Source organism: Bombina bombina, chromosome 6 (assembly GCF_027579735.1).
Source record: "Bombina bombina isolate aBomBom1 chromosome 6, aBomBom1.pri, whole genome shotgun sequence".
In the NCBI taxonomy this organism is placed as follows: domain Eukaryota; kingdom Metazoa; phylum Chordata; class Amphibia; order Anura; family Bombinatoridae; genus Bombina; species Bombina bombina.
The window spans coordinates 421,535,311-421,558,675 of NC_069504.1; positions in this window are offsets into that span (position 1 = coordinate 421,535,311).

Genomic DNA, 23,365 nt, shown 5'->3' on the forward strand with positions numbered 1-23,365 from the left:
ATCAGTCTTGAGATATTTCTTGGCCCAGTCTTGACGTTTCAGCTTGTGTGTCTTGTTCAGTGGTGGTCATCTTTCAGCCTTTCTTACCTTGGCCATGTCTCTGAGTATTGCACACCTTGTACTTTTGGGCACTCCAGTGATGTTGCAGCTCTGAAATATGGCCAAACTGGTGGTAAGTGGCATCTTGGCTGCTGCACGCTTGACTTTTCTCAGTTCATGGGCAGTTATTTTGCTCCTTGGTTTTTCCACACGCTTCTTGCGACCCTGTTGACTATTTTGAATGAAACGCTTGATTGTTCGATGATCACGCTTCAGAAGCTTTGCAATTTTTAGAGTGCTGCATCCCTCTGCAAGATATCTCACTATTTTTTACTTTTCTGAGCCTGTCAAGTCCTTCTTTTGAACCATTTTGCCAAAGGAAAGGAAGTTGCCTAATAATTATGCACACCTGATATAGGGTGTTGATGTCATTAGACCACACCCCTTCTCATTACAGAGATGCACATCACCTAATATGCTTAATTGGTAGTAGGCTTTCGAGCCTATACAGCTTGGAGTAAGACAACATGCATAAAGAGGATGATGTGGTCAAAATACTCATTTGCCTAATAATTCTGCACTCCCTGTATATCACCTGGTGACGATGAAACTTTACCATAGAGCGCTTTTCTCACTTTACTATTTCCCCCATACACCCCTAGAAAAATAAGGTCCATCATTTGAGACACAAAAGCAGTCTCCTTTTATTAACAACTATCTACTTTGCTTCCATTTTCTACATGACTGATAGGTCCAAGAGTGACCTAGGAAATAATTAAATGGGTATACAGGTTGATAGGTAAACAATTCTCATTATACTTAATTTACATCTGTCATATAAACATGTACTGTTCATTCTGTTAGACCTCTATTTGCTATGATTTATAACTCTGGATGTATAATGTCTGCTGCTTACTTACACTCTATTGTTTGTACGCCTTAAACTGAACCTTAATAATTTTGTTTAACACAAAGTACTACCACAAGCTCACGGAAGCATTGACCAGCCACTTGTAATGGCTGGTTATTTAACGTGTGCCCGTAAACAGGCAGATGTGTTCCTTTACTGGTGCACGGTAAATTAACGCTTAATATGTAATCTAGCCCATTATAAACTGAGTTAGGTTGTTATGTTCATTTCACCCTCCCTCTTGACTCACTCTGACCTCTTTGGTCTCTTACCTCTGAGGCCTCATTAAGTATAGCCTCTATCTGAGATAAAAGACAACAAGACAAATTGGAGGCTTGACTAGTAACATGATTTTGACTTGCATTATCACCTATGATTAAAGGGCAAGGCTTATGTGAATTCAGACGTATCACTACTCTTCTCTCTGCACACACTACTAGTACTTTTATATTATATTATATTATATTTATTTTTAAACAGTCATATATCAAATAAATAACAATATGGCTGCAAACAGTATTCCTCATTTTCTGAGTTTTTCTTACATAATAAACATTCTTCCTCTATGTTCTTATAATTTTCTAGTCACAAATACTAAAAACAAAAACAAGCAGGTAGTAGAGGAATAGCCTTATTGACAGGATTATGAATACATTAAAACCTCAGCTTTTATTGGGGGGGGGGTCCCTTTTATTCCTACGCACAGTGTATTTGCATTGCAAGATAAAAACACAACAATAAAACAGGCAACCTTGTAAGGAATTGTTGGAACAAAAGATGCTATTAACTAATTTGTTCCTGACAAAGATATCCTGTTCAGATTCTTTTTAGTAAATGAACATCATGAAAGCAAAGGATATTTTTCTATATTTATTTAGTGCTTCATGCCGGTAATTAATGTTCAACATGACTTTAATATTTTAAAAGAACATTGTACCTGTTTACCAACAACACAATTTCTTTTTCTAAGTGGAAAGCAATTACAAAACCCATTTGGTATGGAAGAGTACTTTCAAGTACAATAAAATAAATTGAGAAACAAGTGTTTGGAGCAACTGGTATACAACCTTTTCTGCTATGCTGAAAGTCTCCTCTTTGTAAACACTGTAACGCGTTTCACTGCAAACACGCAGTAGACTCGCAACTTGTTTGGCTACAAAAGTGTAACAGTAACCAAGTGATTCATCTTATAGCATTTGGATCATGTAAAAACATCTGTCAACTTGAACAATCCTATTTAAATAGCTTGATTTCCTTCCCTGGATGATCACTGATGAATATTTTCTGCAACTCTAATGAAGACTGTCAATGTGAGAGACAAAAAAAGAATTTGTCTTGTTAATTGCTCACTTTCATTATAAATTTACCAAAGCTGTCTCATATGAAAAAAAACATAGCTTAAAAAATTGTGTGATATGCTTGGAAAATGTCAGTAAATAAAATAAAATATGAATTTCAAAATAATTACTGTATTGACTTCTGGTTGCTATGTTGAAATAGAAAAATTCTTTATAGGTCCACATAAAAATGTATATATATAATTTTAGATGCAGCATTTCTACCTTCAGGACATGTTACTCTTATTTACATATTTAAAGAATATTATTAAATAAACACATGTGCATCAGTATCCTAAATTTAATAAAACCCAATAGGATTGCAAGCTGCAACTGTAAGATCTGCTAATTTGATGACTTCTCTTACATAATTCATGAAAAGGATATTAACATTAAAACTTCTGCATCACACCTAGAACTATTTTCTACAATTTTTGTCCATAGCAAAGTGTTTAAGAATATGTATTCTAACTATCGGCTAGATTTAGAGTTTGGCATTAGCCGTCAAAACCAGCATTAGAGGCTCCTAACGCTGGTTTTGGGCTACCGCTGGTATTTAGAATCAGTCAGGAAAGGGTCTAACGCTCACTTTGCAGCCGCAACTTTTCCATACCGCAGATCCCCCTACGCCATTTGCGTATCCTATCTTTTCAATAGGATCTTTCTAACGCCGGTATTTAGAGTCTTGACTGAAGTGAGCGGTAGAGCCTCTACCGACAAAACTCCAGCCGCAGAAAAAAGTCAGGAGTTGAGAGCTTTCTGGGCTAACGCCGGTTTATAAAGCTCTTAACTACTGTGCTCTAAAGTACACTAACACCCATAAACTACCTATGTACCCCTAAACCGAGGTCCCCCCACATCGCCGCTACTCTATTAAAAAAAATTGAACCCCTAATCTGCCGACCGCACACCGCCGCCACCTACGTTATCCCTATGTACCCCTAATCTGCTGCCCCTAACACCACCGACCCCTATATTATATTTATTAACCCCTAATCTGCCGCCACCAACGTCGCTGCTACCTTACCTACAATTATTAACCCCTAATCTGCCGACCGTACCTCACCGCTACTATAATAAAGTTATTAACCCCTAATCCGCCTCACTCCCGCCTCACTAACCCTATAATAAATAGTATTAACCCCTTATCTGCCCTCCCTAACATCGCCGACACCTAACTTCAAGTATTAACCCCTAATATGCCGACCGGACCTCACCGCTACTCTAATAAATTTATTAACCCCTAAAGCTAAGTCTAACATTAACACTAACACCCCCCTAAGTTAAATATAATTTAAATCTAACAAAATAAATTAACTCTTATTAAATAACTTATTCCTATTTAAAGCTAAATACTTACCTGTAAAATAAACCCTAATATAGCTACAATATAAATTATAATTATATTGTAGCTATTTTAGGATTTATATTTATTTTACAGGCAACTTTGTATTTATTTTAACCAGGTACAATAGCTATTAAATAGTTATTAACTATTTAATAGCTACCTAGTTAAAATAATTACAAAATTACCTGTAAAATAAAATCTATCCTAAGTTACAATTAAACCTAACACTACACTATCAATAAATTAATTAAATAAAATACCTACAATTAAATCTAACACTACACTATCAATAAATTAATTAAATAAAATACCTACAATTAAATCTAACACTACACTATCAATAAATTAATTACATGAAATACCTACAAATAAATACAATTAAATAAACTAACTAAAGTACAAAAATAAAAAAAGCTAAGTTACAAAAAATAAAAAAATTAATTACAAACATAATAAAACTATTATAATAATTTTAAGCTAATTACACCTACTCTAATCCCTCTAATAAAATAATAAAGCCCCCCAAAATAAAAAAAATGCCCTACCCTATTCTAAAATTAAAATAGAAAAGCTCTTTTACCTTACCAGCCCTTAAAAGGGCTTTTTGTGGGGCATGCCCCAAAGAATTCAGCTCTTTTGCCTGTAAAAAAAAAACATACAATACCCCCCCAATATTACAACCCACCACCCACATAACCCTAATCTAAACCAAACCCCCCTTAAATAAACCTAACACTAAGCCCCTGAAAATCTTCCTACCTTGTCTTCACCATGCCAGGTATCACCGATCATTCCAGGCTCCGAAGTCTTCATCCAAGCCCAAGCGGGGGCTGGAGATCCATCATCCGGCTGAAGTCTTCTATCAAGCGGAAAGAAGAAGTCCAGAAGAGGCTGCAAAGTCTTCATCCTATCCGGGCAGAAGAGGAGATCTGGACCGGCAACCATCTTCATCCAAGCGGCATCTTCTATCTTCATCCGATGAAGAGCGGCTCCATCTTGAAGACCTCCAGCGCGGATCCATCCTCTTCTTCCGACGTCCTAAATCCGAATGAAGGTTCCTTTAAATTACGTCAACCAAGATGGCGTCCCTCGAATTCCGATTGGCTGATAGGATTCTATCACCCAATCAGAATTAAGGTAGGGAAAATCTGATTGGCTGATTGAATCAGCCAATCAGATTGAGCTTGCATTCTATTGGCTGTTCCAATCAGGGTGGTGGGTTATAATGTTGGGGGGGTATTGTATGTTTTTTTTTACAGGCAAAAGAGCTGAATTCTTTGGGGTATGCACCGCAAAAAGCCCTTTTAAGGGCTAGTAAGGTAAAAGAGCTTTTCTATTTTAATTTTAGAATAGGGTAGAGCATTTTTTTATTTTGGGGGGCTTTGTTATTTTATTAGGGGGCTTAGAGTAGGTGTAATTAGCTTAAAATTGTTGTAATATTTTTATTATTTTTTGTAACTTAGCTTTTTTTTTTTTTTGTACTTTAGTTAATTTAATTGTATTTATTTGTAGGTATTTCATGTAATTAATTTATTGATAGTGTAGTGTTAGATTTAATTGTAGGTATTTTATTTAATTAATTTATTGATAGTGTAGTGTTAGGTTTAATTGTAACTTAGGTTAGGATTTATTTTACAGGTAATTTTGTAATTATTTTAACTAGGTAGCTATTAAATAGTAAATAACTATTTAATAGCTATTGTACCTGGTTAAAATAAATACAAAGTTGCCTGTAAAATAAATATTAATCCTAAAATAGCTACAATCTAATTATAATGTATATTGTAGCTATATTAGGGTTTATTTTACAGGTAAGTATTTAGCTTTAAATAGGAATAAGTTATTTAATAAGAGTTAATTTATTTCGTTAGATTTAAATTATATTTAACTTAGGGGGTGTTAGTGTTAGGGTTAGACTTAGCTTTAGGGGTTAATACATTAATTAGAGTAGCGGTGAGGTCCGGTCGGCATATTAGGGGTTAATTATTGTAGGTAGCTGGCGGCGACGTTGTGGGGGTCAGATTAGGGGTTAATAAATATAATATAGGGGTCGGCGGTGTTAGGGGCAGCAGATTAGGGGTACATAGGTATAATGTAGGTTGCGGCGGTGTACGGAGCGGCAGATTAGGGGTTAAAAAAATATGCAGGGGTCAGCGATAGCGGGGGCGGCAGATTAGGGGTTAATAAGTGTAAGGCTAGGGGTGTTTAGACTCGGGGTACATGTTAGGGTGTTAGGTGCAGACTTAGAAACTGTTTCCCCATAGGAAAAAATGGGGCTGCGTTAAGAGATGAACGCTGCTTTTTTGCAGGTGTTAGGTTTTTTTTCAGCTTAAACTGCCCCATTGTTTTCTATGGGGGAATCGTGCACGGGCACGTTTTTGAAGCTGGCCGCGTCCCTAAGCACCGCTGGTATTGAGAGTTGCAATGGTGGTAAATATGCTATACGCGCCCTTTTTGGAGCCTAACGCAGCCCTTCTGTGAACTCTAAATACCAGCGGTATTTAAAAGGTGCGGGGGGAAGAAAGCCAGCATTAGATACGCGGGTTGTTACCGACAAAACTCTAAATCTAGCCGATTGTATTTATATTGTTTGTCATGTAGGAGTGTTAGAAACTTCCTTGCAGCTCTCAAGCATTTTAATTAAACCCTTTACCTCTACAGGACTCTTTCATCTTCTTCATTATTTCTACGTATGCAAGGTTTTTTCAAAATGTATACAATAGAAGGTTATACATGTTGAATTGCAAATAGGACATCACCTTTTAAGTTGTATTCACTTAAGTGCCATATGTTGCAATGTTAAACCTTGTAGTCTCTCAGACAGAGTGTGCTTTTTAAGGGAAGCAGCATACAGGGAACTTTCATGTTTCAGATAAAGCCTGAAATTTTAAGAGAAGTTTAATTGTATTTGTTATCAAACTGATTTCTTTCTGTTGGTATCCTTTGTTAAAAAAGCATACAGAAAGAGAAGCACTCTACCAGGAATGCACAACATCTCAGTAGCTTGTTCTATGGCGAGTTACCACCTAGGAACAGCGTCTTTCAGCACAATAGTGCTTTTCACAGAGGAGAAATTTCCTGAATGTTATCAGTCTGATCCCGCCTAGTAAGGTCAGTCCAGCCCCAAAGTACCAGGCAATCCTCCTCTGAACAAGGAACATGACAATCCCAGATAATCACCTCGGCCCTCTGTGGGCCTCATCAATGAGGAGCAACCATATACCTCCATGCACATTGGGTAAGGAGTCCACCTCTGGTTTCCCCCATCAGCCTTAGGTCCTGATTATTTAAAGTTTAATGAGGTAGCGAGATGTTCCAGGGGATCCCCCACTAAGTCGATCCCTACATAGAGGCTAACAGGTGGCATTGCCGAGAGGCGTTTACTATATATGCCTTTGGTCGGCAATGCTGGTGATGGATAACACCCAGCATTGACACCCATATTGGTGATGTATAGAAAATGATCCCTTGAAATATAACTTCTGTGCATTACCACTAATCATAAGTACCACTAAACTGAAGTATCCCACGATCGTAAACTAACACTTCATTGATAAATATAAAAATTGACACATAAACCACCACAAGTACCCGTCTACTCTATTACCCACTCAACTGCCATATACCCACCGCAAGTATCTATCCTGTTAACCCCTATACCACAAGACGCCCATCACATTTACCCATCTAATCTATTAACCCCTATACCTCGACTAGCCATTGCAAAAAATATTATCATCTAATAGAAAACAATTAAATTATTTTCTATTGGATTATTAGAATTTAAAATAAAATACTTTCTTGCTAGAGATGAAGTAGTACCCCTTTATAAAACGGTTCCACACATCCTGAAATTCAGTGTGTGGTGGCAACCGCATGAAGAGGAGGGCTGAAGACTTGAAGACAGAAGATGTGAAAGTGGTGGGAGAGGCCACTGGAAGTCTGCCCTTTGCCACAGCGAAGATGGGCCCCAGGCACCTAGACCCTGGACAATGAGGGCCCCAATGATGATGATAATTGCTGAGCGGAGGCAGCAGTAGAGACTGCCTGGAAGTCTACCTTCACTGTCATGAAGATGGGCCTCCGGGGCCTGGATCAGGGATGAAGAGGGCACAATGTCGGATCAAGAGGAGCTGGATTTTTTCATAGTGAGTTTAAACTTTGGGTTAAGTTATGGCTTTTTTAGGGTGGGCTTTTTATTTTAAAAAATAGGATTTTTGTATTTTAAATTTTAATTTTTAGGATAGGTTTTGAAGTTAGCCTTTATTATTTTTGGGGGACGGGGTTACTTGTATAGTAGAGGGGGTGTAATTTATTTAAATGTAAAAGAACTGCATTTACTTTAGGGCAATGCCCTACAAAATTCCATTTTAATGGTTATTGTAATTTAAATTTAGTGTTAGGGTTTAGTTGGTTTTTTTCGAGGGGGTTTTATTTTTATGTGTTTTTTTATTTTGGATACTGTCTTTTTTTATTTTATGTAACAAACTTTTTTCTTATTTTACTGTAACTTAGTTTTTTTAAATTTTGTTTGTAACTTAGGGGGGTTAGTTTAGAGGGCGGGTAGGTATTAGGAAGTTTAGTTTGCGTTAGGAGGTGGCGATTTTGGGCATGATCACCTAACCACCCACTGATGTATGTGGGTTGATTACGTGATTAGTGTTGTTTTACATTTAGTAGGCCTTAATCTCCTAACCAACCCCCATACATATATGGGGTGGTTATGTGATTAGTGTTGTTTAGCATTTAGTAGGCCTTAATCACCTAACCACTCTCATACCTATATCGAGGATGGTTAGGTGATTAGGTTAGGGCAGATTAGGGGTTAAAAGTGTATTTTAGCATTTATCTACAATGTTTAAAATAGTATGCATTATCATGTATGATGCATATTCTTTAAAGTATTATATATAAATGAAAATATATTTATTTTTTCTTGATGTGTTTATTATTGTAAACATAAATGTTACAAAATTCATTAGTATTACAATTGTATTATTGCATAACACACATGCAGTTATGTACTACTATAATTATAAAGCAACTGTCTGTTATAGCATAAATATATTTTTAAAGTATATTTAAATTTTAAAGAATAAACACAACAAGCAAGAATATCTACATTTTAATTCATATCCATTACTTAAACGAATATGCATTATACAGGATATTGCATATATAATATAGTCTGGCCTTTTTATTTAATATTTAAACTGCAAAAGGCAGTTTCTCATTGGTCTGTCAATGTTTTGGATATTAGGACCTTAGGGAGACTTCCCCAGGGTCATAAAACAAATGCATATTGAAAAAGAAGCACTCTACCAGCATTTAACAACAATTCAGTAGCTTGCTCTATGGTGAGTTAACACCTAGGAGCAGCATCTTTTAGACCAGTTTTGCTTTTCACAGAGGAAAGCTTTCCTGTAGTATATCAGTCTGATCCCTCCTAGTAAGGTCAGTCAAGCCCTGAAATACCAGGCAATCCTCCTCTGAACAAGGAGGATGACAACCCCAGATGATGGCCTCGGCCCTCCGTGGGCCTTAGTCAGTGAGGTGCAGCCATATCCCTCCAAAATCCTTTGTTGAGAAGCATAGCTAGGAAGGTTTAGGTGCAGCAATGCACTACTAGGAGTGAGCTGGTGATTGGTGACTGCACACATATGCCTGTTGTCATTGGTTTACCATATGTGATCAGCTAGGCCACGGTATTGTACTGCTGCTCTGAAGCAGAATTTAACTATGTTTTAACTCCTTTTGCAGGAGTTAATTACAGTTAAATGCAAGCAACAGTACAATAATAAAATGCTCGAAAACATTGAAGCATTTTATTTCTACAAATTTTTTTCCCTTTAATATCTTTGCTGGAAACATCATCCACAGGGATTGTTAGCTGTTTAGCTCATAGTCCCAATCAGCTAGATTACGAGATATGTGTGCTTTAGGAAATTAATGAACGCAACAAAAGTTGCGTTATTTAATCCCCTATAGCACTGCCAATACAAGTTTTTAAAAACTATCGAATAGAATATACAGTATGGGCGCTAATGTAACTAGACTATAATGCCTCTTTAGAATTTCAAATCGATACTGGTATAACCAGATTGTAATACCTCCTTTGAAATTTCAACTAGGTGCTGAATAATTGAGTATAAATGTGATGTATACAAATGACGTTTAAAATATGCAAAAAAATGAAACAAAATTCCTTAAGCCAATAGCATTCATAAAAATTGCAATTCTAAAACACCATAGCAATTCCTTCATAAGTACTCCCAGGTCGTGATTACTACAATATTAGCAACCTGTGAAAATCTTGTACTGCCGGGATCTATACTGCCGGGTGCTGCTCCTCGAACTTATGTCTCCTCATTTCTGGTAAAAACAATCAATTTGTGCAAAAAATAACAGGTGCGCAAACTCCAACTCAAGTGTAGTTTTATTTAAACACACAATAAGCGCTAACATATATGAACTTACTAGATATAAAATGATAAAAAGCCTGTCATGTTGTGAAGTCCATTGAGCTGCTGTGGAATACAAAATACGCCAGGGAGCGGATATTTATCCTTTAAAAAAGCCTGCGTATGCCAAAGCTGTCATTCAATTTCACCTCTTGAGAAATCCCGACCGGCGTCGGGAGAAACGCATTGAGGAGCTCATAGTCCTGGTCTCGTCTGCAGTGACTAAAGAACAGCCCACGGTGATCCTGTCAAGATCGTTAACACGTAGCAGGAACTACACAGAAAAGTGGCTTTAAATATCCACAGCAGCTCAATGGACTTCACAACATGACAGGCTTTTTATCATTTTATATCTAGTAAGTGCATATATGTTAGCGCTTATTGTGTGTTTAAATAAAACTACACTTGAGTCGGAGTTTGCGCTCTTTTTATTTATTCTTTATTTATTTTATTTTTTGCACAAGTTTTAAAAACCCAGCTTGTATGGGCAATATGGTGCTTTTAAGCTCCATACCACACCAAAAACAAGCGTTGTTTTGAAGTGCTAGTGCATGCTTTCCCTATAGACACCAATGTGGAGAGAGTGTCATAAAAAAGTCTAACACCTACGATCGCGGAAAGAAAATCTCTGTAATGCAGCCCCATTGATGTCTATGGGGGAAAAAATAATGTTTAAACCTAACACCGAACATAAACCTTGAGTCTAAACACCCCAAATCTGCTGCCCCTTACATCGCTGACACCTACCTACAGTTATTAACCCCTAATCTGCCGCTCCCGATATCGCCGCCACCTAAATAAAGTTATTAACCTCTAATCTGCCTCTCCAAATATCGCTGCCACTATACTAAAGTTATTTACCCCTATTCTGTTGCATCCCAACATCGCCGCCACTATATTAAAGTTATTAACCCCTATTCCGCCGCTCCCTGACATAGCCGCCACTAAATAAAGGTATTAACCTCTAAACCCCTTGCCTCCCACATCATTACCACTAAATAAATCTATTAACCCCTAAACCGCCAGCCCCCCACATAGCAAAAATCTAAATTAAACTATTAACCCCTAAACCTACACCTAAACCTAACCCTAATCCTAACCCTAAACCTAACCCTAACATACCCTAACTTTAACATAATTAAAATAAATCTAAATTAAATTTACAATTATTAACTAAATAATACCTACCTGTGAAATAAAACCTAAGGCCTAGATTTGGAGTTTGGCGTTAGCCGTGAAAACCAGCGTTAGAGGCTCCTAACGCTGGTTTTAGGCTACCGCCGGTATTTGGAGTCAGTGATTAAAGGGTCTAACGCTCACTTTTCAGCCGCGACTTTTCCATACCGCAGATCCCCTTACGTCAATTGCGTATCCTATCTTTTCAATGGGATCTTCCTAACACCGGTATTTAGAGTCGTGTCTGAAGTGAGCGTTAGACAAAACTCCAGCCGCCGAAAAAAAGCAGGAGTTAAGAGCTTTCTGGGCTAACGCCGGTTCATAAAGCTCTTAACTACTGTACCCTAAAGTACACTAACACCCATAAACTACCTATGTACCCCTAAACTGAGGTCCCCCCACATCGCAGCAACTCGATAAAATTTTTTTAACCCCTAATCTGCCGACCGCCACCTACGTTATACTTATGTACCCCTAATCTGCTGCCCCTAACCCCGCCGACCCCTATATTATATTTATTAACCCCTAACCTGCCCCCCACAACGTCGCCGCCAGCTACTTACAATAATTAACCCCTAATCTGCCGACCGCAAAGCGCCGCCACCTACGTTATACTTATGTACCCCTAATCTGCTGCCCCTAACACCGCCGACCCCTATATTATATTTATTAACCCCTAATCTGCCCCCCTCAACAGCGCCGACACCTGCCTACACTTATTAACCCCTAATCTGCCAAGCGGACCTGAGCGCTACTATAATAAAGTTATTAACCCCTAATCCGCCTCACTAACCCTATCATAAATAGTATTAACCCCTAATCTGCCCTCCCTAACATTGCCGACACCTAACTTCAATTATTAACCCCTAATCTGACGACCGAATCTCGCCGCTATTCTAATAAATGTATTAACCCCTAAAGCTAAGTCTAACCCTAATACTAACACCCCCCTAAGTTAAATATAATTTAAATCTAACGAAATAAATTAACTCTTATTAAATAAATTATTCCTATTTAAAGCTAAATACTTACCTGTAAAATAAATCCTAATATAGCTACAATATAAATTATAATTACATTGTAGCTATTTTAGGATTAATATTTATTTTACAGGCAACTTTGTAATTATTTTAACCAGGTACAATAGCTATTAAATAGTTAAGAACTATTTAATAGTTACCTAGTTAAAATAATAACAAAATTACCTGTAAAATAAGTCCTAACCTAAGTTATAATTTAACCTAACACTACCCTATCAATACATTAATTAAATAAAATACCTACAATTACCTACAATAAAACCTAACACTACACTATCAATAAATAAATTAAATACAATTTCTACCAATAACTACAATTACATAAACTAACTAAAGTACAAAAAATAAAAAAGAACTAAGTTACGATCAGCCAATAGAATGCGATCAGCCAATAGAATGCGAGCTCAATCTGATTGGCTGATTCCATCAGCCAATCAGAATATTCCTACCTTAATTCCGATTGGCTGATAGAATCCTATCAGCCAATCGGAATTCGAGGGATGCCATCTTGGATGACGTCCCTTAAAGGAACCGTCATTCGTCGGGAGATGCCGGAAGAAGAGGATGGATCCGCGTCGGATGCTTCAACATGGATCCGCTCCGCACCGGATGGAAGAAGATCGAAGATGCCGCTTGGATGAAGATGTTTGACGGTCCGGATGTCCTCTTCTTGCCGGATAGGAGGAAGACTTTGGAGCCTCTTCTGGACCTCTTCAGCACCGGATGCCAGGACAGATCGGTGATACCTGTTGAGGTGAAGACAAGGTAGGAAGATCTTCAGGGGCTTAGTGTTAGGTTTATTTAAGGGGGGTTTGGGTTAGATTAGGGGTATGTGGGTGGTGGGTTGTAATGTTGGGGGGGGTATTGTATGTTTTTTTTTACAGGCAAAAGAGCTGATTTTCTTGGGGCATGCCCCGCAAAGGGCCCTGTTCAGGGCTGGTAAGGTAAAAGAGCTTTTAAATTTATTAATTTAGAATAGGGTAGGGAATTTTTTTATTTTGGGGGTCTTTGTTATTTTATTAGGAGGCTTAGAGTAGGTGTAATTAGTTTAAAATTGTTGTAATATTTTTCTTATGTTTGTAAATATTTTTTTATTTTTTGTAACTTAGTTCTTTTTTATTTTTTGTACTTTAGTTAGTTTATGTAATTGTAGTTATTTGTAGAAATTGTATTTAATTAATTTATTGATAGTGTAGTGTTAGGTTTTATTGTAGGTAATTGTAGGTATTTTATTTAATTAATTTATTGATAGGGTAGTGTTAGGTTTAATTATAACTTAGGTTAGGACTTATTTTACAGGTAATTTTGTTATTATTTTAACTAGGTAACTATTAAATAGTTCTTAACTATTTAATAGCTATTGTACCTGGTTAAAATAATTACAAAGTTGCCTGTAAAATAAATATTAATCCTAAAATAGCTACAATGTAATTATAATTTATATTGTAGCTATATTAGGATTTATTTTACAGGTAAGTATTTAGCTTTAAATAGGAATAATTTATTTAATAAGAGTTAATTTATTTCGTTAGATTTAAATTATATTTAACTTAGGGGGGTGTTAGTGTTAGGGTTAGACTTAGCTTTAGGGGTTAATACATTTATTAGAATAGCGGCGAGATTCGGTCGTCAGATTAGGGGTTAATAATTGAAGTTAGGTGTCGGCGATGTTAGGGAGGGCAGATTAGGGGTTAATACTATTTATGATAGGGTTAGTGAGGCGGATTAGGGGTTAATAACTTTATTATAGTAGCGCTCAGGTCCGCTCGGCAGATTAGGGGTTAATAAGTGTAGGCAGGTGGAGGCGACGTTGTGGGGGGCAGATTAGGGGTTAATACTATTTATTATAGGGTTAGTGAGGCGAATTAGGGGTTAATAACTTTATTATAGTAGCGCTCAGGTCCGCTCGGCAGATTAGGGGTTAATAAGTGTAGGCAGGTGTCGGCGACGTTGAGGGGGGCAGATTAGGGTTTAATAAATATAATATAGGGGTCGGCGGTGTTAGGGGCAGCAGATTAGGGGTACATAAGGATAACGTAGGTGGCGGCGCTTTGCGGTCGGCAGATTAGGGGTTAATTATTGTAAGTAGCTGGCGGCGACGTTGTGGGGGGCAGGTTAGGGGTTAATAAATATAATATAGGGGTCGGCGGTGTTAGGGGCAGCAGATTAGGGGTACATAGGGATAATGTAAGTTGCGGCGGTTTACGGAGCGGAAGATTAGGGGTTAATAATATAATGCAGGGGTCAGCGATAGCGGGGGGCGGCAGATTAGGGGTTAATAAGTGTAAGGTTAGGGGTGTTTAGACTCGGGGTACATGTTAGAGTGTTAGGTGCAGACGTAGGAAGTGTTTCCCCATAGGAAACAATGGGGCTGCGTTAGGAGCTGAACGCTGCTTTTTTGCAGGTGTTAGGTTTTTTTTCAGCTCAAACAGCCCCATTGTTTCCTATGGGAGAATCGTGCACGAGCACGTTTTTGAGGCTGGCCGCGTCCGTAAGCAACTCTGGTATCGAGAGTTGCATTTGCGGTAAAAATGCTCTACGCTCCTTTTTTGGAGCCTAACGCAGCATTTTTTGGGACTCTCGATACCAGAGTTAATTTTATGGTGCGGCCAGAAAAAAGCCCGCGTAGCGTTAACAGCCCATCTACCGCCAAACTCCAAATCTAGGCCTAAGCTAGCTACAATATAATAGTCATATTGTAGCTAGCTTAGGTTTTATTTTTATTTCACAGGTAGGTTTGTATTTATTTTAACTAGGTAGAGACTATTTAGTAAATAGTTATTAACTATTTATTTACTAACTACCTAGCTAAAATATATACAAACTTACCTGTGAAATAAAACTTAACCTGCCTTACACTAAAGCCTAACCTTACAAAAAATAAAAAAAACCTACCATTACAAAAAATAACAAACACTAAAGTTACAAAAAATAAAAAAAAATCTACCAGTACAAAAAATAACAAACATTATCCAAAACAATAAAAATGATTCCTATTCCAATACCCTTTTGTAGGTCATTAACCTAAGGTAAACTGCTCTTTTGCTACAAAAGAAAATAAAACACCCCCACCCCCCAAACTCACAGAATAAAAATAAAGTAAAACCTAATCTACCCATTGCCCTGAAAAGAGCATTTGCATAGGCATTGCCCTTAAAAGGGCAATTAGCTCTTTTGCTGCCCAAGCCAGAATCTAAAAATAAAAACCCACCCAAAATGAAAAAAAATACATTACACAAAATAACAAACAAAAATTATTCCTATTCTAATACCCATTTAAAAAAAAAAAACACCCCAAAATAAAAAAAACCTAATCTAGACTAAACTACCAATGGCCCTTAAAAGGGCCTTTTGTAGGGCATTGCCCTAAAGATATCAGCTCTTTCTGGAAAAAAAAAAATAATACAAAGACCCACTAACGTTACAAACCCCCACTCCCCAAACCAACAAAATAAAAAAAACTATCTAAAAAACCTAAGCTACCCATTGCCCTGAAAAGGGCATTTGAATGGGCATTGCCCATAAAAGGGCATTTAGCTCTTTTACAAGCCCAAACCCTAAACTAAAAAAAAAAACCCACCCCAAAAACCCTTAAAAAAATTACACTAACCCCTGAAGATCCACTTACAGTTTTTGAAGTCCCTCTTGAACGATCTTCATCCAGGCGGCAAGCAGTCTTCATCCAGGCAGCCTCTTCTATCTTCATCCAGACGGTGAAGTCCTCATCCAGGCGGCGAGAAGTCTTCATCCAGATGGCCTCTTCTATCTTCATCCAGGTGGCATCTTCTATCTTGATCCCGGCAGCACGGAGCGGGTCCATCCTGAAGACATCCAGCGTGGAGCATCTTCTTCATACCGTCGCCGCTGTACACTGAATCTTCATCCAATAGAATGAGAGCTGCTTAAATCCTATTGGCTCATTTGAACAGCCAATAGGATTTTAGCAGCTGTAATTCCTATTGGCTGATTCAAATTTTTCAAGGGACACCATCTTAAATCGAGTACCTTGCTTTAGGTTTTTTATTTTGGGGGGTTGGTTGGGTGGTGGGTTTTACTGTTGGGGGGGTCTTTGTAATTTTTTTCAGGGAAAAAAGCTGATATCTTTGGGGCAATGCCCCACAAAAAGCCCTTTTAAGGGCTATTGGTAGTTTATTGTAGGCTAGGGTTTTTTTTATTTTGGGTGGGCTTTTTATTTTCGTAGGGCGATTAGATTATATGTAATTCTTTTTTATTTTTGATAATTACGTTTGTTAATTTTCGCAATTTAGTGTTTGTTATTTTATGTAATTTAGTATTTTATTTTTTTGTTATTAGATACTTTGTAATTTTTAGAGTAATGTTAGGATTTTTTAAATGTGTAGTTTAGTTTTAATTGGCAGTTAGTTTAATTTTAGTTTAATAATTATATTAGTTTAATTGTTAGTTTAAACTTAGTTTTTTTAATTTGACAGGTAATTTTTAATTTAATTTAAGATAGGGAAATTGAAATTTTAATATAAAGTTACGGGGGGGGGCGTTAGGTTTAGGGGTTACTAGTTTAAATTAGTTTATTGCGATGTGGAGGGCTTTTGGTTTAGGGGTTAATAGTTTAGTATATTTTGGGCCACTATACTTCACTTATGTTACTATAATATTCAGTCTCACAGTAACAGTGGTTCAGGCTTAAAGGGACAGTCTAGTCAAAATTAAACTTTCATTATTGAAACTAAACCTAGGCAGACTCATATGCTAATTTCTAAACTCTTGAGGGCTGCCTCTTATCACATGCTTTTTAAAATCCTTTTCATCACAAAGAGACTAAAAGTACACATGGGCCATATAGATAACACTGTGTACAGGCACAGGGAGTTATTTAAGATTTAGCCCAACACAATGCTAAATTCAAGACAATAGATAATAAACAGTCACAGTCATGTGATCAGGGGGCTGGAAGATGGTTCTTAGATACAAGGTAATCACAGAGGTAAAAAGTGTATTTATATAACAGTGTTGGTTGTGCAAAACTGGGGAATGGGTAATAAAGGGATTATCTGTCTTTTAAAACAATAACAGTTCTATGGTAGACTGTCCCTTTAAGGTTATATTTATAATAACTCTCTCTGTATACTTAGGTAATTAGGCTTTTATGTGCCTAGGCAGCTAGTACAATTAGTACTATTAGTCTAGTCATGTATGTATTTGCATGTGTATGTACAGTATGTGTATATGTGGTTACATGTATGTATATGCATATACAACCTTTTGGATAAACTCATATATTTTTTGGTGTGTATATATTTACTGACAATTTTTGATATCTCATGATGTGTACATATATATTTGGAAATATTTATGTGTATATATAATCGCCCTATATCTGCATTATATTTTTGATTTTTAATTTTTAAATCCTGATTTCCATACAATACAATACAATGCACTATATAATGCACTATGTGACATTCCGTATAATTGGCTTCTTATATGCATTTAACATGTATATCCGCATCTTGTGTAGATGCTCTGTGTGTGTATATATATATTCTTAATTGATTTGCCAACTACTGATGTCATATTTTGCATTATCATAAGATGTCTTCATCATTATTTCTTAGCACAATCCTCACTTTTTGTGTATTTCCACATTCTGCTGCGTTTAATACTTCTCTATTTGGTTTCTGTACAAATTCCTTCACTTATTATACATTTTTTGTCTGCATATTTATACATCTGTACCTATGTTACCTGTTTGTCTGACATAAGGGGTTAACCTAAAGTTAGGCAGGTGTTTTGGGCGTGTTTTTTTCAATTTTGGTTTTAACCAATTAGAATGTTACCTGAGGTTTTTAAGTATTTTCACAACTGTGACACCTTAGGCTACGATTACGGCGATAAGCTGAAGCATGTAAGCCATTGGTGTCACGCTCATTCACCTGTTCTTTATTGCTGCACCCTCCAGCCCACGCAGGGCCATTTTAACTTTGTGAATAAACTTTTTATAATATTCTGCTGTGGGATCCTACCTTTGTTTTTGAAGTATATTTCATGTATGCCATACAGATAACATTTGGCTAGATTACGAGTTTTGCGGTACAAAATTGGCCATTGGGCGTGGAATAGCCAGGAATGCATATTACGAGTTGCGGCGGTATAGCTGTAACGCAGCATTTTAGCCTGTAACGCAACGTCCATTCCACACTCAAAACAAATTATGTTTAAGTGTGAAATTTCCATAGTGCCAGTATTACAGGTTGTGCGTTCAGGCTAAAATGCTTACGTTACAGCCTATACAGACACGATCCATACCGCCAATGTTTAAAAAAAAACACATAACTAAACTGTTACAAAGTACACTAACATCCATAAACTACCTATTAACCCCTAATTTGCCACCCTCCCATATAGTGAACACTATGTAAAACTTATTAACCCCTAATCTGCCACCCACCCACATCGAGACTATTAAATACATTTATTATTCCCTAATCTGCTGCCCACCCTGATTGCTGACACTATTTAAATATATTAACCCCTAAACTGCCGCTCCCCGACATCGCCGACACGATAAAAAAGTTATTAACCCCTAAACCTCCGGCCTACCCCATCGCCACCACTAAAATAATGAACCCCTAAACCTCCGGCCTCCCACATCGCCGCCACTAAATAAACCTATTAACACCTAGACCGCTGGCCCCCCACATTGCAAAACACTAAATTAAACTATTAACCCCTAAACCTAACACCCCCTAACTTTAAATTAAAATGACAATATAACTATATTTAAATAAATAAAAACTTACCTATGAAATAGAAATAAACCTAACATTAAACTATAAATTAACCTAACATTACTATTCAAATCAAAAAAGAAACTACAAATTAAAAATCCTAAATGACAAATAAAAAAAAATAATCCTATGAAAAAATAAAAAAATCTAACATTACAAAAAAACACTAAAATTACAAAAAATAAAAAACACTAAGATCACAAAAAATAATAAACGAAATTATCAAAAATAAAAATAATTACACCTAATCTAATAGCCCTATAAAAATAAAAAGCCCCCCCCAAAAAAAAAATCCCCTAGCCTACAATAAACTACCAATAGCCCTTAAAAGGGCCTTTTGTAGGGCATTGCGCTAAGTTAAACAACTCTTTACCTGTAAAAAAATACAAAATCCCCACAACAGTAAAACCCACCACCTAACCAACCCTCCAAATAAAAAACCTAACTCTAAAAAGAAACCTAAGCTACCCATTGCCCCTAAAGGGGCATTTGTATGGGCATTGCCCTCAAAAGGGCATTCAGCTCTTTTTCACTGACCTTAAAATGGCAGAAAGGCAAAATAGATGGCAGCACTCCAGTAATTTAAAACAAATTAAAAAGTAAAACAAAAAATCAACAACATAGGCCTCGCTTCCATTGAGTCGTTAAAAATGGAGCCGTAAGCTACCGAATCGGCCGACAGCTAAAAGTAATTTACGGCTCCATTTTAGTACCAGGTTTCTATTGAAATATTTTGCGGATTGCGTGCAGTCGCTCTTTTTGTGTAGCTGTAAGTTAACGTTGTGTTAACGCTTCCATTTGATGTCGGATTTCTTGAAAATCAATTAGTTGCTAAGGTAACCCGACCTTACACTATAGAATTTACGTTTAATGTCCGTGCTCCTTACACTTATCCATATTTTTAATAATCAAATACTATTTTCTAATATAATTATATTTAACACTTCATAAATATAAGTAATATTTATTGCTGCCCTAGGCATAGGTCTAGTTTGCATTCTGTAGATATGTTCTTGCATATATTATTTAAATATATACTGATATTTCTGTTAGAATATAAGTTCAACTATTTTTATACATGAGACAACAATAAATATTACTTATAACAATTTATTTCTACATTAAAACACTTGCATTATTTGCAAGTTTTATAATTTCAATAGAAAATAGGTCTCAAAAAGCACAATTTTCCTCTTTTACACCTAGTTGAGCTGGGGGTAATATTTCTCAATGTATCGACAGCCTCCGACAATGTATTAACGGTTAGCGCTTTCATTGGAAACCTGGTATAATTTATCGATTAACGGCTTCTATTACTTTCTATGGGACGCAAAGATCTTTTCGGCAGCCGAAGTCCGGCTGCCGATATTGAGGTATAACGCGCCATTGGAAACAGTCGTTAAATGATATTGCTTTCGACAGCATATTTAACGGTTTGCGAGTGCACGCAAACTGAATTACAACTCAATGGAAGCGAGGCCTTTTTTGGGTATTACCCCTTAGTCATGTTGCAACATGCAACATGATTAAGGGGTAACACCCAAAACATATGCGTTGAATATTCAAATCTATTGTATTTACTGGTCCTTTAAATCAATAGAATCAATTTACTGAACCACAATCTAATTAAAAAGTACAATACCTTCTAGCAAAAGGAAAATGTATGGGAATTATGTTAATTTGAGACTATAAAATGTTTTAGAAAAGCAAACTAGTAATACAGACAGGGCATGAAAAATATTTTTTGCAATACCTCAGACAATTGTTGGAAATTCCCATTCTGCTATCAGCCACTCAGAGCACATTTGAATAATTACAAAAGAAAGATATAATTGCTACAAGATGAACTTGTTATACTGCAACACAAGCACACATTTACAAGAACTAATTCACCCTTTTCTCATCTCAAGACAGGAGTTTGGCTATACCAACTGATATAAAACAATGAACAATCTTGAACGGCTGGATTTAAAGAAAAAGGAAAGTTCAATCTTGATCTTGTGCAATTGAGTTTTATAGACTTTGAATTATTTTCTTTTTTTCTTTGGAGTAATACATTTGTATTGCTCATGAGTTCAAACTAGGCTCAAGGTAAAAAATTAGCACTCTCAGGTTAACACTGGTATTACAAGTTGAAAGTAAAAAAGCTAGCGCATATATATATAGTCTTAGGCCACCATTAGATTTGCTGTTTTAGGAATGGTATAAGCACCATATATAATTATTTCTCAGTCTCTTTATTAGAATACAACCAGAAAATACAGGATATTTGTATGTAGTATTAAAAAAACAGGGGGGAAAAATCAGAAAAACTGCTTCTATAGGCTAAATTGGCAAGTATTTAGTGTGGCCTCCCCTTACGCTTAAGCAATAGCAGGAAACTGGCTCTCATAAACCTTAATTGAATGGAGCCCTAATGTCATTGGCAACACCTGTATTTGTCCTACTATTTCATGTCAATATGACTGCTGTGATTAAGGTCTATTACACCAAGTCTGTACAAGAAATGCTTGAGCATTACATACACATATGGTATGAGTTTAATTCATTGGAAGCTTGCTAATAAGACCAACTTTTAATCACATCATTCCATTTAAAATGTCACAGATCACAGAATTTGACAGACATAAAATCATACTTTTGCATCAGCAAGGCCACTCTCAAAGGGAAATTAACAAAACAACTGGATACTCAAGAGGTGGTATTCAAGCTGTTACTAACAAAATGTAAAGAATCAGAAGAGCTCAAGAACAAAAAAGGACTAAAAGGCCAAGAAAACTTTCAAAATTTGATGAGACGATTTTCAGAGTTTCTTCTTTGAGAAACCAGAAGGAGTCATCTGGCAGCTTGATCGGGATGCCAAGTTGACCGTTCCACAGTCCAAAGTAGATTTATCAGGAATGATCTTTGTGAAAGGGTAGCAGTCAAGAAACCACTTTTTCGGAAGGGGAACAGGGTGAAAAGGTTAAGATATGCTAAAGCTCACACAGATCAGTATGAAAATTAATGGAAAAAGAGTATTATGCAGTGATGAATCCAATTTTGAAAATTTTGGGTCCAATCGTTGACAATATGTGAGAAGAAAGTTGGAGAGAGATGTAAGAATGAGTGATTGCGGTCTTCAGTGAAACATGGTGGAGGGTCTGTCCTGGTTTGGGGCTGAATTTCTGCCAGTGATGTTGGCAATATTGTCCGAATTAATGGGATCATGAATGCTGAAAAGTATAGATAGGTTTTAATTCACCATGCCATTCCTTTCTTAAAGTGCCTGATTGGGAATGGTTTTCAGCATAATAATGATCCCAAGCATGCTGCTAATGCAGTGAAATCATATTTGGAGAGAAAAACAGCTGATAAAACACTGACAGTTATAGACTGGCCTCCAGACCTGTATATTATAGAGGCAGTATGGGATCACCAGGACAGAGAAAGAAATAAAAGACGACCTAAATCTAAAGAAGAACTCTGGGAAGTGCTGAAAGAAGCCTGGTATAATATACCAGAAGATTACTTCAGAAAACTTCAGGACAGTCTCCCTAAAAGAGTTAAAGATGTGCTTACTGCCAAGGGAGGTCACACTAAATACTGACTTTTGCCTGAAGAAGCCATTTTGTTCTTAAAAGTGTGGGGTTTATTTATATTTTGTATACATATTTCCTGTATTTTCTGTTTAAATACACTGATACACTGATGGTCATTAAAACTTTGCTAAAGCAACAAATCTAATGTTGGCCTGAGACTTTTGCACAGTACTATATATCTGACTCTGGAGACAGCACATCTTCCTGAGAGTGCTATTTGCACCCAGGGCTGAGCATGTTGCAGGGTAATGGGATGTGTCCAGTCTGAGAGTGCAGTCCCCTTCCATGTTTTGTATATGTCTAGGGTGATTACATAAGTCTGGCTGTATTAGGAACCCAGGTTGTGGAAGAGACCTTGACGTGGTACCTGGGCTTGTCCCATTTGGCCTGCTTCGGTAACTAACTCTTCCAGTTTTGCTTTTAATCTTAGCTGAGAGCTTGTAAGCGAGTGCTGTACTTTCTCTGTGTGTTGTATTAATTTATTTTGTAATTTTCCCTATGGGCCTTGCACCCAGACTAGTCTGGGGTTAACTGCCTGTGACTCTGAAGACAACACAGCTTCCTGAGAGTGCTATTAGCACCCAGGGCTGAGCATGTTGCAAGGTCATGGGATGTGTACCCAGTCCAGTCTGAGAGTGTAGTCCCCTTCTGTGTTTTGTATATGTCTAGGGTGATTGCATAAGTCTGTGAACCCTGACTTGTTCCC